The sequence below is a fragment of the Acinonyx jubatus genome, chromosome C1, assembly GCF_027475565.1.
Source record: "Acinonyx jubatus isolate Ajub_Pintada_27869175 chromosome C1, VMU_Ajub_asm_v1.0, whole genome shotgun sequence".
NCBI classification, from domain to species: Eukaryota; Metazoa; Chordata; class Mammalia; order Carnivora; family Felidae; genus Acinonyx; species Acinonyx jubatus.
In genome coordinates this window covers 145501814-145518005 of record NC_069381.1, presented here as the reverse complement: position 1 = coordinate 145518005, position 16192 = coordinate 145501814, and the positions used below count along the sequence as shown (strand labels likewise).

General features: G+C 36.3%; 1 protein-coding gene across 7 annotated transcripts in view; it reads left to right on the top strand.

The window, feature by feature from the left end:
* The window catches only part of CCDC148 (coiled-coil domain containing 148), a 255802-nt gene that overhangs the window by 137873 nt on the left and 101737 nt on the right, over positions 1 to 16192 (top strand). The gene's annotated exons all lie outside the window — the stretch shown is intronic.

The following is a 16192-nucleotide window of genomic DNA, read 5'->3' as shown; positions in this document are numbered from 1 at the left end:
GGGGCAGAAAGTGAGAGATACATAGTGTAAGTGAAATCAAGTTGCGTTGCTTTCAGGTCATACCTGGGAGCAGCTGGTTGCCACAACAGCCACTGAAGTAAAAAGATTTGCTAATAGGATGTGAGGTGGGACACAGAGATGCCTGATATACCAGCTAACAAGGAGGAGTAAAGATAAAATGATTTATAAGAGGTTAGGTGAATTGAAACCACAATGAGATACCACTATACTTCTGTGAGAACAGCTTTAATCATTCCTCCACTCAAAAACTAACCACCCCCAAATTTGACAACATCAAGTCCTGGAGAGGTTGTGAAGCAACTGGACCTCTTATACATTGCTTATGGAAATGCAGATTGGTGCAGCAAAGTTGGAAAAACAGTTTGGCAAATTCTGATAAAGTTAAACATACACTTACCGTATGACTCACTGATCCTACTGGGTATTTATCCAAGTGAAATGAAACTTATGTTTATACAAAAACCTGCAGCAAATGTTTATAGCAGCCTAATTATAACCACCCCAAACTGGACGCAATCCAAGTGTCCTGCAATTAGTGAGTGGATAAACAATCTGTGGTGCATCCATACAATGGAATACTCAGCAATACAAGGGAATTCGCTTCTGATGCATGCAACAACATGGTTGAATCTCCAATGTATTATGCTGAGTCACAGAAGCCAAACCCAAAAGACTACGTGGTATATAATTACTTTTATATAACAATCTGGAAAAGGCGAATTTATAGAGTCAGAAAACAGGGTGGAGCCACTGCATATAAGTAAAGGACTGACCAGCCTGAAAGAAGAGACAGATTGTGAGCATTTTTCAGTTAAAGCTAAAGTTGTTATTTTGTATGAAAGCAAAGTTAAATTCCTTCAGACATCAGTGAAGGTGTCTATCTGTTTCTGATTGTTAATACTTTATAATAATCTGGGGAAAATGGCAGTCACTTATGTGCTATTTCATTCCAGTAGTATTATGTGTTCAATAATAGGCTGTGGGTGGGGCACCTGGGTGGCTGAGTTGGTTAAGCATCTGACTCTTTATCTTGGCTCAGGTTTTGATCTCAGGGTCCTGAGTTCAAGCCCTACATTGGGCTCCATGCTGGGTATGAAACCTATTTTTTTCAAAAAAGGGCTATGGGCTGAGAATAAATGTAAAAAGCTGAATAAGTCTTTGTGTTAAAATAATTCTGTTATCTGATTGAGGAGACAACTTTAAAGTAAATAATTTCATACTGTGATTAATTCTGTAATAAGTGTAGGTCTTAGAACAAAATAATTTTCTGATTGTGGCTGGGTCTGGGAAGGCCTTAGAGAGGAAGAGATACTTAAGTTGAATCTGGAAGGGTGAATAAAAATTTCTGTTAAAATAAAGGGTAAGTAGGGGTAGCAGGGTGTTCCAGAAGTAGAAAAGACTGTTCAAATCCATGGGGGCCTGAAAGCAGCATCGCATGTAGCTTGTTACGGGTACAGCATGGAGGGTGAAGAAAGGAATATTCTTAGATAGATATTCTGGTATGTGATGCCAAGAGTTGGAATTTTATCTAAAAGATGAGAGGTTGAAAACTGATGGCCTAAATATTGATTAGGTCTTCATGTGTTTGTTTTTTAGAATGTAAGTGTATTTCCAGCATTGTGATTTTGGAAAATGTACATAAAAATCCAGACTTCCAGCTTCTCTTGAAAAATTGGAACATCTGGTGGCCCAGGACCTACATTTCCATGACAACAACTAGCTGGAATCAAAAGCAACTGCCTCTCTTAAGTGCCTTTAGGTAGGGCATGTGCCTATCCAACTGAGTACAGTCCCAGCCACCACCTGTTGTCTTACACACAGTCCCCTTCACTAATTTGATACTCACCTGACACTGACAGATGTTTGAACTTGTTCCTCTCCTAGAGACAGTGGGGTACCATTGAAAGGCTTGAGCCAGTGGAGAAATATGATCAGATTTTTCATTATAAAGGGATTAGTCAGACATGATGTGCAGGATGGATTGACATGGGATAAATCTGAAAGTGGGAAGCCCAGTTAGGAAATAATTCTCATGATCTAGGAAAGCGATGATGAAAGTTTGACTGAACATGGTATCTTTGGTGCTAGAGAGGAGATAAAAGAGTCTAGACATACTAAGAAGGATTTGGTGACAGCATCTGAGTGGAAATGGAGACAATGGAGTCTAGAGTGGATCTTGACTTGGGCAACTGGGTTATGTATAATGCCATCAATCTAGATAGGGAATACAGGTTCTGAGAGAAAGATGGTGATTCTTCTTTTTTTTTTTAATTTTTTTTTCTTTTTTTTTTTTTCAACGTTTATTTATTTTTGGGACAGGGAGAGACAGAGCATGAACGGGGGAGGGGCAGAGAGAGAGGGAGACACAGAATCGGAAACAGGCTCCAGGCTCGAGCCATCAGCCCAGAGCCTGACGTGGGGCTCGAACTCACGGACCGCGAGTTCATGACCTGGCTGAAGTCGGACGCTTAACCGACTGCGCCACCCAGGCGCCCTTCTTCTTCTTCTTCTTCTTTTTTTTTTTTTTTGAATGCATTACTTTTAGAGGGCTGTGGATTACTCTTTGGGGAGTTGGAAATATGGATCTGGAGCCATGGATTTGGGAGCTGTGAGCACATTTATGGTACTGGAGTCCCAATGGGTTAAGTCAAAAGGAAAGAGCTAAAAGGAGACCTTGGGAACACCAGGGGGTATATAAAGGAGGTGGGTCCAGCTAGGCAATAAAGATTTACAATTGGCATTATTAATTCTGACATCTTACTAATCTTTAAAATATGCTTTTATTCAATTATAAATTAGAGCTATTTTCTTATTAATGTTGCAGAATATGTCTTAATTTAAATGCTAATGATAATATTATTCAAGGACTAGATCCTCTTCCTGTGTGATTCATGGAATGTGTATGACATAGAGGATTCACACATACGAGAAACCTGGATTGCCATAGCTTTTCTGACTCCTATGAAAAGACAAAGTTCTTTTAAGTGTAAAAAATCCGAGACACCTGGTTGGCTCAGTTGGTTAAGCATCCGACTCCTGATTTCAGCTCAGGTCATGATCTCACTGTTGTGAGATACAGCCTCGAGTCGGGCTCTGCACTGACAGCATGGAGCCTACTTGGGATTCTCTCTCTCCCTCTCTCGCTCTCTGCCCCTCCCCACTTGTACTCTCTCAAATTAAACAAATAAACATCTGAAAAAATAATTGTAAAAAAATCCCCATGACATTTGCAAATGATGATGTACAGAATTACTGGTCAGTAGCATTAGCTCTGTTGTGACAGATAGGATCATTTTTCTAGCTGGGAATAATTATCTGTAAGCAGGAAATTTGCAGCAGAACATAGACTTGAAAAACCAAATTCAAATTTCTAAATCTCACAGCTTAAGTGGCAATTAGATTCACACCATCATGCTTTATATGTTCTATTTAATATGTTTTTATGGATTAGGACAGACTTGTCTCTTTGGCTGAGTAGTGTAGAATTTTATACAGTGTAAGGGGTCATAGCTATTTCTCTGAGCAACATATGCAGAATAAGTAATTAGAAGTTTGGGGAAGATAGAGGAATATATAAGTGAGCTTCAGTGAAGTCATCATTTAGAAGTAAAACTGGTTAAATTTTGAACATAAAATAAATGAATTCAAAATAATACATATTGTTCTAGTGTTTATCTGCTCAGAACATTCATTTCAGAGACTTACTAAGACTTTATGGAAAGGAATAAGATTTCCCATTTCCATGAACATATTGTAGTATCAGCATAGCATCCTGCTTCTTCCTTAGTATCTATTTGGAAAAAGTTCAAGACAGGATTTATCATCTTGTGAATGCTTGAGGAATTATTGTCTGTAACTTCCATTAACATTTTGGAGGATAATCTGGGTGAGGTCCTTGTGCACAGATACAATGCCACCTTAATTTTGCATTTTAACTTTTGTCTTCCTCAACCCCCCTTTTTTTCTCTTGCTTTTTTTTCCCCATAAGAAGATATTGCTTTTTTTTTTTTTCATTGATATGTTCTGACTGTACTTTCTGCAGGAAGGCATTCAGGCAATACACATATATCAATATGCACTATATCTAGTTTGAAATATTTATTGCCAAATAACATCCTAAGTGAAGGGGGTTCTGCTGATGATAATGGAAGTCACTTTCTTTTATGATTTTTCCCATTTAATCTTTTTGTGATCTCTGCTTGACTTCTCTTCTTAGTGCCCATATAGGTAAGATATAATGAGTTTCTGTGAAGAGATTAAAAGTACTGCCAAGTTCTGTAAATTATCTGTTGTTGGTTCTGCGCTATATCTATAAAGAACTGAGCTGATGGGGGAAAACAATGTTCTCATTGAAGGCTTCCTGTTTGAGTCCTAACAATTAGGAAATCCATAAACTGTAATCACTTTTATCATAGTCTATAATCATTTTCCTTAATTTTTGTTCTCAGCAGTGGTCCCCATCTCATAGCTCCAAAATTATCTTATTCTCATAAAAAACCCCAAACAAACCTGTTCCATTGTTTACTGGCCTATGAGCATTTCTCTTGAGGCTCTGTTAATTAAACTGATAACTCTAAGGGAAATATCAGAGCTGTGAGGTGTATGACTATGCTAGTGTAAACTTGTGCATTTAAGAATAGTTTACTGATGCTTATTTACATTATATAATACACATCTTCCACTTTCCCTCTCTAGATATCATACCACCCTAAATACAGGGAAGGATTCTAGATAACTCCTTCTCTTGTCGGTAATCCCTTTCACTCGCATTAATTAAGCAAATGCCTTGTTAGGCAAATTTTATTTGTATTTTATTTTTAACTATAGCCCAGGGTAAAATAGCTCAGAATTGCAGAATAAGAAGAGAAGTCATTCTGGGGTTGGTGGCTTTATGGAAAACTCTGATACAAAATTGCTATTATTTCTGCTCAGCAGAAAGTTGCCTCAACTTTCTTATAGGATGTTTGTAAAATCACAGATATCTTTATAACGTGTTTCATAGAATACCTTCCATGAGTTTGCATTGTAGTGGATTTTATGGATTACAAAAACTGCAAAACTTGACCTCAGAATATAAGCGGTACATAATCTAGTTGGGATGTGGGATATGCATGTGAAACGGTTAATAAACAAGACCATTTTTTTTCTTTTCTTAAAAAATGAGATATAACTGACATATAACATTGTATTAGTTTCAGGTGTACAATATAATGATTTGAAATATGTATATATTACATGAAGTGATTACTACAATTATTTTAGTTGACATCCATTGCCACACATAATTATTATTTAACACTTAAGATTTACTCTCTCAGAAATTTCAAATACACACTATAGTTAACCATAGTCATCATTCTGCATATTACCTCCCCAGGATTTATTTATCTTATCATTGGCACTTTGTGCCTTTGGACTCCCTTCACCTGTTTTGTCCACCCTCAACCTCTCCATCTCTAGCAACCACCAATCTGTTCTTTGTATCTATGAGTGCATTTTGTTTGTTTTAGATTCCACATATAAATAAGATCATACAGTATTTATCTTCCTCTGACTTATTTCTCTTAGCATAATGCCCTCAAGGTCTTTTGTTCTCTTTTATGGCTTAATAAACACACACACACACACACACACATAATGTGTATAAGACATATTTTCTTTATCCTTTGTCCATTGATGGACAATTAAATTTTTCCCAAGTTTTGGCAATAAACATGGGGTTGCAGATATCTTTTAAAAATAGTGGTTTTACTTCCTTCAAATAAATACCTGGAAATAGAATTGCTGGATCATATGGTATTTCTATTTTAATTTTTTATACTGTTTTCATAGTGGCTACACAAATTTACATTCCCCTTTTCTCTGCATCCTTGCCAACACTTGTTATTTTTTGATTTTTTGATGATAGCTGTTCTAAAAGGTGTGAAGTGAGATCTCATTGTGGTTTTGATTTGCATGTCTCTGATGATTAGTGATGTTGAGCATTTTTTCATGTACGTGTTTGCCATTTGTATGCCTTCTTTGATAAAAGAATCTCTTCAGATCCTCTGTCAACTGGATTGTTTTGTTCTCCTACTGAGTTGCTTGAGTTCTTTATATATTTTGGACATTAACCTCTTATCAGACATATAATTTACAAATATTTTCTCCCATTTGATAGATTGCCATTTTGTTTTGTTGATGGTTTCCTTTGCTGTGCAGAAGTTTTTTAGTTTGATGTAGTGTCACTTATTTATTTTTGCTTTTTTTTTTTGCCCTTGCTTTTATGTCAAAAAAATCAAGATAGATAAGTAAGAGCTTATCCCCTATGTTTTCATCTGGAAGTTTTATGGTTTTATAAAGAAAACCTTTTTATAAAAGACAATAAAGTACTAAATATGTTTAACACACACTTAATAAACATTCACTGTGTTCCAGACACTGAGATAATTTCTATGGGAGATAAAAGGGAGAATAAGTCAGTACTCCTTATCCACCAAGAGAACATAGCTATGCACATATATAAGCCTAACCTTTCTGAAGACCTTCATTCCCAGAATATATACCCTAAAGTAGAGTCTTCATGTGTTCTGAAGTATTCTGTTCTCTTACAGTCTAATCCTCCTTCTTTCATGTGAAATAGTTCAAAGTTGAGCTCAGATCCTACCAGCTGTGTGATACCTTAATGATTTCAGCCTATCTTGTTAACAAAAGGGCAGAGAGCAGAGAGAAAGAGAGGATAAGTGGAAGGAAGTGTGATGTGTATAAGGAAGTGATCAGCCTAAAGTTTCCTACTCTAATTATGGAATCCCAGAAGTGACATGCTTGATAGTAGGTATCTGGATCTTAGGTTTACAGCCTAAGCAAGTAAACAATTTCTAATCTCAGTCTTGGACACTCATTCATTCACCCAAGAAATATTCATAGAGCACCTACTTTGGGTGAGGCACTGTTTGAGGAGTGGGTTAGAGCAGTACATAAGGCCAAGTCCCTGTTATCATGGAGCTAAAAGTTTAGTGAGAAACACAGACAAGAAAATAAATTAATTGATGAATGATATGATTTTTTTCAGTTTTGAGAAATAACTGGTGTATCACTATATCTTTAAGGCGTACAGCATGATGATTTGGTATACATGTATTATGAAATGATAACCAAAACAGGTTTAGTTAATATCCATCATCTCATAATCTATAATGTACCTAAATGTATCTAACAATAAAAGAAAAGAAAAAAATTCTCCTTGTAATGAAAATTCTTAGGATTTTATATAATGGTAAGTAAAATGAAAATAAAGCAAGACAGGCTTGAAAGTGACTGGATAGTGTCTATATTAGACACCATTCATGAATATAGATCAGAATTGGGATGGCAAATGTTGGGTGAAATCATTAGATGGGGCCCTGAATGACCCTGAAGGGCAGATGAACAGGAGTGAAGGCTTTCTAGGCAAATGCCTGGGATAGAGATAAGCATGAATATGTAAGAGCAGGGAGGAGAGGAAGAGGCAGAAGAGGAAGAAAGTCTGGCTTGTCTGCTCTGGGGAGTAATAGGAAATAAGGTCAGATGTGTGGGTTCAAGTCCAAATATGCCTTTAAAGATTGAATCCTCCTTTTGAATAAGGTGGTGTCCAAATAAGTAGGTATAGAAGCCACTTGAAATGGTAGCCTGTGCAAAGCCCCTAATATTAGAATCTTGAACAGGGGAGCAAATATATGTGACAAATAATCCAATAGACAAATGTATACAGAATGGGTTGAATTAAAGTGGCATGAAGTCAGGAAAGTCAACTGGAAAGCAATTGTAGCAATCCAAGAATATAGTTAACATTTGTGTAGCACATATACCTTCTTATCTCATTTATTCATCCAAACTTACTCACTGCCCATTTATTAGGGTGTCAGGTGGTGTGTAAGGCACTGGGGATGTAATGGTGAGCTAATCTGGTGAGCTAGATAGTCCCTGTCCTTGTGGAGATCACAGTCTGCTTGAGAAGCAGATAGTGGTCATGTAATTACAAGACTGAATGTCACATTTTAAACTGTGGTAAGTATCTTGAAGGCAAAGTAATCTGTTACAAGAGCATGTAGCTGGGGGCTTCACCTCATGTAGGATGGGTGCATAAGGCTTTACTAACCTCATGGGAGCTGAAATTTGAACTAAGTAAGTACTGAGTAGGGAAAGGTATGGGGGAGGCAAGGAGGAAGAGAAGAGCATTCCAAACAAAGGAAATAACATATGCAATATCCACACAGCTGAAGAAAATGTGCTCTCTTCGGGAATTTGTAAGATTGTCACGTGCTCCTGGAGTGCAGAGGTTGAGTCTATGCTTGCTATGGGGTTATGACCTGGGGCTGCAGACATAGGCAGGGCCAAATCCTGGAGGCCTTGTGGCCTATAGTTGGAAGCAGTGGAAAGCATTGAAAGTGTAGGCAGTAAGATGGGGCTGTGGTCATGGAATGAAATAAGAGTAGAAGCCAGATGCATCCTTGTAGCATTAGGATGGGGGCTGTGAAGATAGAGAGAAGTGAATGGGTCTAAGAGATAGTCAGAGGTACTTGGTAATGGATTACATATGGAATGTCAGGGATAAGCAGTGTTGGAATGATGCTTGAGTTTTTGGGTTGTGCAGATTGATGGTGTTTGCGCAGCAATCCTGTAAAGTGTGCATCACTGTTATCTTATTTTACATTAGCCTGTAGTTCTAGGTAGTTAAGCAGTGTACCCCAGAGAATACCATTAATCATTTACAGAGGTAAGACTCAAGCTCTGGTTTATGGTCACAAAACCTGGGTTCTCTCATCTGTCCCGTGCTTCTGGGTTTATTGCGGAAGGAATAAGGACCGTGGCTTAATGATGACAATACAATAGTTTTAGTCTTTACATCACAGAGTCATAGAATTTTAGCATTGGAAGGGATTATAGAGAACTTCCTGCTGTATTTTTCAAGCTTCTCGAAATAAAATGAGAAATGTATTTTACATCACATCACACACACACACACACACACACACACACACACAGAGGAAACAAAAATTTCTTGAAACAGCATTACTATAATGACATGAGATGCACTCTGATATTTTCTGTTCTATTTTCTTTGATAACACTAGTTCCCATTCACAAAATTGATTTTATTATCTACTAATGAGTTATGGGCCTCTGTTCAAAAAAGTGATCTAGTCCTTTTCCTTTTCCAAAGAGGATTTGAGGTCCAAAAATAGGAAGTGATTTCCCCTGGATCTCGTAGCCAGCAGGCAAGTGATTTCCTGACTGTTAGCCCCATTTTCTGACAATATTATACAATTTGGCTTTGTCAGCTTCACACACAAAATTGAGAAGCTTGTAGATTTTTGTGCCTTATGAAAAAATATCTGTTGATTGTTTTCTGCTTATGACACTTAGTTTTTTTCTTTATCTACATGTCTTGTTTTACAGTAAAGTTAAGACTCTGCAGGATCCTATTAAATGAAAGTTTGCAAAACTTTCTTTGAAAAGTAAAGGACATGAAACAGTCAAGATAATAGAGAATAATCTTTGAGATTCTGAGAAAGACTAATAAAAAGCCACAGAAAATGGAAAGTGGTTATTCAAGGGAGGTGATAAAAAATGGACTTATGATGTCACCCAAGAAACCAAGGGACAATTGTGAAACCAAGAGGAATAACCAAGTCTTTTTGCTAAGTGAAAATGCCAAGGAGAGAATAGAAAGCGTTAATAACATATGCAAAATCACAGGTCCTTACTTCATGAGTAAAGTTTAAACACAAATGGAACACATGAGATTAAAAAGCTTAGGTAATATCGAAAAATAGTGGGACAATTGGAAAGAATTTAATGGAACTATCAGAATTTTTAAGATTTAATAAAATGAAAATTTGAAGTTTACTCAGGTGAACTGAATCTACAAACTTATAGGAACATTGAGGAAAAAGAGAAGGGGGTTTGCTTGCCACATTTTTGCACAATGTCCTCTAATATTGCTAGAAGCTGTTGAAAATCCTGGCAAGGTTTCCTGGATATTTTCTCTGTCAGACAAGCAGAGGAGGAGATTAGGAGGCATGGAAACAAGTACGACTGGGGAAATCAAGGATCAAGAGTCTGGTGTGGGGGAGTCAGAAAATGGTAGCATTATGGTGGTGGGGGGTTACTTTTTTTTTTCTAAAGACAAGTCCAGTGGGAGGAAGGGGAAATGTTAGTCTAACTTCCAGGTATAACCTCCGAGCCTTACCCGTGCATATCCCAAGTATTTCTTGAACCCTTATTAAGTACCAGATACCATGATAAGCTCTGTGTAGAGTTTATGAATAAGACAAATTTGGTTCCTGCCCTTAAGAAGTTTGTAGCCAAGTGGGAAGTACAGATAAATGATTTAATGCATGTTGTAATAAAAGGGAGGGACAAGGTGCTAGGGAAGTAGAGAAGAGGGACCTAACTTTGGACATGGTGAGTTAGGGAAGGCTTCCTGGAGCAAACAATATCTGACCTTAGACATGCATAAGAGTAAGTGGAAGTTAGCCAGATGGATTGTGAAGATGATAACTCGCTTGTCTCAAAGATCACATCATATCTTGTGTTCAATGCTTTTATAAAGACTAGGCCTGGCACACAATAAGCCCTCATAAATGGCAGTTTTTAATATTTTATTATTGCCGGTTATAGGTAGTGGTCAGACAGAACTTTTCCTGTATAAGGCAACACACATGACACAATGTTTCCATGAATATGAGAGAATTCTATATTAATTTTAATTGTCTATTATTATTTAACAGGCTTATAAAATACTGATATTCCTCATTGCAATTCATTTTGCTTGCAGAGGAGAATTACAGAGCATGTCATATATCGTGATATCTCCATTTAAGGAAAATATAAATAAAATAGAATCAGGATAATATGACTTAAAGAAATTGTAGAAGTCACCTGATCCAGTCCTCCCTTTTAACACATAAGAAAAATGAGTTAGCCATTTGCTCAAACTAACAAAATTGTTGGTTAGTGCAGAGATAAGACCAAAAATCAGGTGTTCTGACCAACATTTCAATACTCATGTCCTTTATACCACATTGCTACTTGTAATTTTTTCAAAGCACTCAACTTTGTTGCAAAATTGTGTCAATATTGATCTTGATGTTAATTTCCATTACTACCTTTGACGTTTTGATGGGCTTCATTTTTTGCTTTTCTAGTACTTTATTTACTCTGAGAATATGTGTGTTTATTAATTTCACTTCAACCATTTTACTTTTACATTAAGAGCAAGGGACACATGTAATGCTACCAACCATTTTCATTTTAAACCCTTAATTTATTATTTGCAATAGATGAATGTATTTTAAACTTCATTTGTCCTTTGTTGGGTTAAGGTTTCATTCAGATTGTACCTTTGGCAGGAATATTGAAGTATTAACTAAAGACCTGGAAAAATGTGCTGTAGTTAATAATCTAAATAATGCTTTCCTTATAACAGGCTCCTGCCTGCCACTGAGGTAATGTTCTTTCATGGTGATTATTGTTGCACAGTTATGTTCACATGCTCTGTTTAAAGCTATATAATTAACAAACCCTTTAAAATAAAACCACTAAAATGTTCTCCTGGGTCATTCTTCCTTTTGCTCACTGTTCACTAAAGAATCTTCTATACTTTAGCTTATTGTGATAATATTGATTCCTTTGACCACCTGCCAGCTTCCTTATTCTTGGGCATCTCGAAAATACCATAATTGGTTGTCATTCTCTCCACATGGGAGCCATCCGCATCCCTTGGCTGCCTCTGGGGATCCATTGGATAAGGATTTTGTTTTCAATGGTACCCTTTTCACCAAATTCTTTACCATGTCCATTGTGCATTCCAAAAAGCCCTGTTCGTCCTACTGCCTGGACACCGACTGATGCAGAGCCTGTTTGTCATCAAGATCTCACAACCCCAGCTACTTAGGATATAATGCTACCTTCCACAACTTTCTCTCCTTTCTTCTTTACCTTTTTTTTAGGTATGGTTATAATTACAGATAATATTGTGAGTTATTGATTTCAAGCAAACCTCTACAGGTCCCTGACCATTCTCATGATTCCAATATTAAATGGAAGCAATTTAGTTTCTAAAGGCTGATGCTGACTTGCTCGAGAGTCTTTTCCCCAGAGTTTTATATATACATGTATTACCTGACAACTGAACCCATTGGCTTTTGGTTACTAAACCTGTATTTGTTTCAGGATTCTTTAGTGTGTTTTCCCACTTAAAAATCTACCATAGCCTCTCATGATATGGTTTTTACTTATGTGGATTTAATATAAACTTAACCAGTTAAAAAATTAAAAAAATAAAAAACTACCATAGTCTTTTCTTCTCTGGAGAACAGGAGAAACATCATTAACAACATTATTTAATGATAATTCCCTTAAGTTATTTTAAATCAAAAGGTGAGAAGAGTACTTCTAGAACCCAAACTTCTTTTACTGAAATTTATAAAAACAATTTTAGTATTCAGAAAGGCTAAATGTATGCCATTTTTCTTTTCATTAGTTCAGTGTGTCTCAAATCTCCCTTTCTACTGTCTGAGAACTTTGAGGCTACAGCATTTTATTATATGAAACTCTTTGGACATACATGATATTTTATGGTTTATTTATTTACTATTTATTTATTCATACAGAATTTTTAGTGTGGAAAAATTTAAACACACACAAGTGTATTATCACTCAGTTCCAACAGTTATCAACTCACTAGTCAAATTTGTCTCATCTATATCCTTACCCACTCTCCCATGACCACTGGGCCCTAGTGAGCAAATCCCCATTTCATCTGTTAGTATTTCAGTATCTATCTCTAAAATTAAAAACACTCTTTAAAAAAACATAACTATATTATAATCATATCTAAAAACACTAACAATATTTCCTAATAGCATCAAGTAACCAATATAGAAATATTTTTGCTTTGTAATTTATTTTTACATTTAGTTTATTCAAATCAAAACCAAATATAATCTACATATTGCATTTGATTGATGTTTCTTAAATCTTTTTTTTTTTTAATTTTTTAATGTTTGTTTTTGAGAAAGAGAGAGACAGAGCATGAGCGGGGAGGGGCAGAGAGGGAGACAGAATCTGAGGTAGGCTCCAGGCTCTGAGCTGCCTTCACAGAGCCCCATGTGGGGCTCAAACTCACAAACTGAGAGATCATGACCTGAACCGAAGTTGGACACTTAACTGAATGAACCACTCACATGCCCCGAAAGTCCTTTAAAGTTTTTCAAATTTCAATTTTGTTGATTGCATGTTTCTCCACTGTCTGAATTTCCTATATCTTGATAAATAGGTCTAGATATTTGATATTCATTTTTATTTCTTTTGCAAGTATACTTCATGGCAATATTGCATATTTCCATCAGGAGGCCAAGATATCAGCTTGTTTCTCTGTGACATTAAGATTGTTCAGTGTGTTCAGTTGTTGCTAGCCATTATAAAGTTTCCCACCTGCTATTAATGTGTTTAGTAGCCACTGATGATCATAAACAAGGATTTATTATTTCAGCAAGTGTTACAAAATGATCTATTCTAATATTTTTATTTCTTCTCCATTTATTAGGCTTTTTGAAAAACATTTTATTTTGGTAAATTAAATAGAAGGTAATTATTGAGCACCTATGATGTGCTAGCACTCTGCTAGAAAGTGTAAGAGGAAAACAAAATACATAGGTATCATGGAACTTGCTATAAATAAAAATTAAACATGCTCAAAATGATTAGAGAACAGCTATGGTATGGTAAGTGAAGTAAGAAAAGGGAAATGAACATGGGTTGAAAAATGTTTCATGAAAGATGCAGGACATGTATTGCGCCAAGGAGCATCCTAGGAAATAGGGGGAGACTGAGGGTGTTCCAGGTGGGAGAATAGTTTGGACTATGCCATGAGGCTAAGAACAAGAATGGCCACATATGAGAAGGCACAGGAAAGAATCTGTGTAGAGATTACACTTTAAGTTAAAATGGGACATTGATTGTGAGTAAGAAAACTAAATTACTAAGGTCTTATTTGGATAAATTGGCATCACCCCATGAACTCTGGTATTTTTCTGAATACATTTGGCAGGTAGACTTTGGGTGAACTAGGAAACTACAGCAAAGTGGTCAAGGGAAATTCAATACGTTAGAAATTGATTTGTCATAAGTAAAACCCATCTGATCTTAAGAAATGTAAGATTGGGGGCGCCTGGGTGGTTCAGTTGGTTAAGTGTCCAACTCTTGATTTTGGCTCAGGAAATGAGCTCACAAGTCATGAGTTCGAGCCCCGCATCAGGCTCTACACTGAGAGTGCAGAGCCTCCTTTGGGTTCTACCTCTCTCTCTCTCTCTCTCTCTGCTCTTCTCCCACTCACTCTGTCTCTGTATCAAATAAATTAAAAAAAATAAACTTAAAAACAAAGAAATATAATGGGAATGCAAGCTGGTGTAGCCATTCTGGAAAACAGTATGGAGGTTATATATACAATGGAGTACTACTTGGCAATCAAAAAGAATGAAATCTTGCCATTTGAAACTACGTGGATGGAACTGGAGGGTATTATGCTAAGTGAAATTAGTCAGAGAAAGACAAAAATCATAGGACTTCACTCATATGAGGACTTTAAGAAAGAAAACAGATGAACATAAGGGAAGGGAAACAAAAATAATATAAAAACAGGGAGGGGACAAAGCAGAAGAAACTCAAATATGGAGAACAAACTGAGGGTTACTGGAGGGGCTGTGGGAAGGGGGATGGGCTAAATGGGTAAGGGGCACAAATGAATCTACTCCTGAAATCATTGTTGCACTATATGCTAATTTGGATGTAAATTTTAACAAATAAAAAAAAAAGAAAGAAATATAAGATCGCCCAAGTCAGACATAAAATGTAAAGAATTAGTCATTTTGATAGGTGTACACAATAATAAAAAAAATACAAACCACACAGATGCTGTGTTCCACAGAACAATCCCGGATGTTTGAAAGAAGAGACAGGTGCACAGGGCTTGGTGTGAGACTGTGGCAATGTTAAAGATGTTGAATTTAATTTTGAAAATATTGTATTTTGGGTGCACATGCAAAAAGTAAAGGCTTTAAGCATTTGTTAGGATGGGATTGCAGACAAAAAGGCAAAGCTTAAATTGTACATTTTAGTCATATGCACAGAAGTGATAGGTTAACTTGTAGGAGACACACATTAGCATAGAGAGGCTGAGCTGAGGTCAAAGAGAAAGGATAACAGTAGAATTGGGGGTGGAAGGTGGACAAAGAGAGCAGGAAAAGAAAAGAATAGTATCCATTGGTGGAGAAGTAGAGAGAACAAGGTTGACAGGAAAGAGCTGTCATCAAGAAGAGATGGTCACCAGGGTCCACATGATATACCACCATCACTAGCAACACTTGACAAGACGCATGACTTTAATACAGTATGTTACAGATGGAAGATGGTTTGCAGAAGGAATGGTTTGGAAGCAGATCAGGACAGAAAGCATGATGATCTTATTCTAGGAATGGGCTTCCAAAGAAGATAAATATAATGGCCAGGATAAGCAGCAGATTGGGAAACCTAGGTGTGTCTGAGAAACAAGAGTCTGAATTTCCTTGGTTATTCTGATAAATACGGGAAGTATATTTTTAGAAAACAGACTTTGAATATTGAAAGTGAGAAAAGAGCTTAACTATTAGTCACTTTAATTCCTTGTATTTTATATATTCCATTCTCATTTTATGTATTACCATGAGTCATGCTTATATCAAATATAAGACATGAGGTATTAAATTGGTAACGCTAGTTTCTTCCTTTTCTAAAAAGAATTCTGCACACATCTCCATCTCCCTTTTCTCTGATTTCTCAGCTTTCTTAGTGCGCATGGAAAGTGTAAATGTTTGTTTCTATTTTGTTAGTTTCATTGGTTTGCTGCCTACAAAGATAACATATTTGTTGTGAAAATGTCACTCAGTACAGAAAGGCTTAAAGAATAAATTTTTAAAATTTCTTGAAATGATGCTATTCAGAGATAACTAGTATTATTACTTTGATAAATCTCCTTCCAAAACTTTTTCTATGGATAGATGCATAGATGATATTTTATATTAAGGACATCATATTATTAACGTGGTTTTGCACCTACTTTTTTGCATCTAATAATACGTTGTGGATATTTTCTATGTCAATAAATAAAGGT